The sequence below is a fragment of the Mirounga leonina genome, unplaced genomic scaffold (genome assembly GCF_011800145.1).
Source record: "Mirounga leonina isolate KUSES-001 unplaced genomic scaffold, KU_Mleo_1.0 Mir_125, whole genome shotgun sequence".
Lineage (NCBI taxonomy): Eukaryota > Metazoa > Chordata > Mammalia > Carnivora > Phocidae > Mirounga > Mirounga leonina.
This window is the reverse complement of record NW_023270305.1, coordinates 48,866,264-48,869,709: the sequence shown is the minus strand read 5'-3', so window position 1 is coordinate 48,869,709 and position 3,446 is coordinate 48,866,264.

Genomic DNA, 3,446 nt, shown 5'->3' with positions numbered 1-3,446 from the left:
TCCATCTTCCTAGACTATACTGTCCTGGAAAAGATAGTACAGAACAGAAGGCTGTTGGTGCATCTGCTCGCAAGACCTGAAGAAACACAAAAGACACATGGAGAATGATCTCCCAACACTTTGTGGACAGTAAAGTCTACATCTGAGATCAAGCAATAGCTGAATTGTGTGTCCCATTTGTTGACATTTGGCATTTTCAAAACATCTACATGGAATTCTGATGTTCTGGCACTTGTTTAGAATATAACAAGAGACTTTCCTTGAATATCATTTTCCAAAGAGAAAGAGAATTGGTAATGTATGACTTTCACTCACCAATACACTGAAAACTGAGACCATGGAAACAGATAATGAATCATGTAACCGTCTGTTTATTTTCCATTCATGCACTCACTCACTCATTTATTCAACAAATAATTATTTAGGCCTGAGAATTATAGAAATGAAAAAGACAGTCATGTTCCCTGCTGTCATGGAGCTTATGGTCTAGCGGAAGAGGTAAACATTAAACAACTACACAATGAATTGTTTATTAGAATGGTGGTAAGTGCTCTGAAAGAAGGAAAGCTGATGCTACTCAGGGAGTCTGGGAAGGCTTATTTGAGAGGTGGGTTGGAAGGATGAATAGTAGTTAATCAGGTAGTAAAGGAGAAATATGGGGAGGAGTGAAAAGGGAGAGAGACTAGAACAATCCCTAAAGAAAAACCTTGGAGAACACCATTATTCAAGGGAAGGTAAAGGAAAAGAATTCTACAAAGAAGATTGAAAAGGAGGAGCTAGAGAGGTTAGAGGACAATTAGTATTAAGAAAAATTGTCCAGGGGCAGCTGGGTGGCTCAGTCAGTTAAGCATCTGACTCTTGATTTTGGCTTAGGTCATGATTTCAGGGTTATGAGAGCTAGGCCCACGTCCAGTTCTGCGCTCAGTGGGGAGTCTGCTTGAGATTCTCTCTCCGTCTCCGAACGCATGGGTTCGCTCTCTCTAAATAACTAACAAACTAACTAACTAAATAAAATCTTTCAAAAAAATTGTCTAAAACTTGGAAATAAGGTGAAGAGGGTGACTGCTTGATTTTGGCTCAGGTCATGATCTCAGGGTCCTAGGATAGAGTTCCATTCTCAGTGGGGAGTCTGTTTGAGATTCTCTCTCTCTGCCCCTCTCCCCATGCTTGCTCTCACTTTCTCTCTCTCTCTCTCTCTCAAATAAATAAATCTTTTTTAAAAATCATGGTAAAAAAGGTGGACACAACCCAAATGCTCATCAACTGATGAATGGATAAACAAACTGTGGTATATCCATATAATGGGATGTTATTCATCCATAAAAAGGAATGAAGTACCAATACACGTGTAACTTGGATGAACCTTGAAAACATTATGCTAAGTGAAGGGAACCAATCGCAAAAGTCAACATATTATGTGATTTTATTCATATGAAAGTCCAGAATAGGCAAATCCATAGAGACAGAAAGTAGATTAATGGTTGCTTAGGGATGGTAGGGGAAGATGGGGTGAAAGGGGAGTAACAGCTAAGGGGTACAAGGTTTCTTTGTGAGATGATGAAAATGTTTTAAAACTGTGTACATACTATACACCATTGAATTGTACACTTTAAATGGGTGAACTAAAAAAAAGGAAGAAGAATGTGGTGTGGTTCATGGTGTTAAATGGCCAGAGAAATCAAATGGGAAAAGAATAATGCAGTGGGAGGTGAAGAAAGAAATGAGTTAGATGACTTTCTCAGGATGTTTGGCTGTGAAGGGCAAGGTAGATATCCAAATGCCTGTAGTATTGGGGAAATATGGTTTTTAGACTGAAGATAAGAAAAGATATCTCAAGATGCCAGTAGTGAGGAGAAGTTAGAGAGATAGGAGGGAGGTTCATTGATAGTAGAGGTCCCTGAGGCAGGAACAGGAAGAAAATCCAGGGCACAAGTGAGGGGTACAGTTGGAGACAGTATGGTGAACATCTCTTTTGGTGAAATGGTAGGGGATGGAGAAAGGCAGGTGGGTGTGGAAACAGGTGGGTTTGTAAGTTGGGTCATCAGAACTTAAGGAAGTTCTCTGATGGCTTCTGTGCTTGCTGTGAAGTAGATCTGGCCATCTGAGGGAGTGAAGAAAAAGGTGATTGGTTGGAAGAATGAGGAGTGGAAAAAATTTGAAATGGTTGCTTCCGACAATGGGAGGATGGGTTTGCAGTGTTGCAGGAAAGACTGTAGTTGGAAGAATCTTATTTAGTTCCCACCCAGAAAGTCTGGAGAAGTTGAATTCATAAATATATCCTCCAAGATGAGCAGGAGAATGATGGACCCCAGGGTTTAGAGTGGCCTATCGGAGACTGCTTTTAGGATAAATGATTCTGGGTCTGGGTCTAGATACCTGCATTCTAATTTCAGGTAAACCACTCATCTGTTGTGTGATCTTGAATATCAATTAACTCCTTTGTGCTTCAGTACTTTTTCACTGAAATTGCATTTTTTAACTTTTACTTTGAAATAATTTTAAATTTGTTGAAAATCCAAAGATAGTATAAAGAGTTTCCATTTATCTTTCCCTCAGCTTTCCTTAATACTAACATTGTACATAATCATGGCACATTTATCAAAACTCAGAAATTAACATTGGTACAATATTAAATTACAGATTTTATTTGGATTTTAACAGTTCTTCCACTAACATCCATTTTCTGTTCTAGGATCTAATTCAGGATGCCACATTGCATTTACTCAACATGTTTCCTCCAGTCTTGACAGCTCTTAGTCTCTTCCTGTTTTTCATGAACTTGACACTTTTGAAGAGTGAAGTATTTTGTAGAACTTCCCTTCATTTTGGGGTGTCTGATATTTTCTCATGATTAGACTGCAGTTATGGATTTTTGGGGGAAAGGAGTATAGAAATGATGTGTCCTTCTCATCATATCAGGGGGCACATAATATCAACATGACTTATTACTGGTGATGTTAATTTGATCAGTTGGTTAAGGTGGTGTCTGCCAGATTTCTCCATTATAAAATTATTACTTTTCCCCCATACTCTATTTATTAGAAGTCATTCACTAATTCTAGCCCATATTCTTGAGGAAGGGGATTCCATGTTTCTGTTTTGAATCTTTGCAACGAAGAAGTTTAGCTCCCCAAATTCTACGATTCTAGGCTGTTTTCTATAGTGGTACAATTTGAAAGGAACCAGGATGTTCTTAACATTAATCATCTACCTGTCCTAGCCCATGATTGAAATTCCAAGATTAATGAGGCATTCCTTGGGGTTTTGCATTGCTTACTTTCTGCAGATCTTCTTTTAAAATGCAATCATTTCTGGGAGAACCAGTACCATCTTATTGTAATTGGTAGTTAAGGATGCTTGGAGGCCAAATAGTGCAACCTCCCATACAAAGTGCAAACCTTATTTATTTATTTATTTATTTATTTATTTATTTATTTATTTATTTA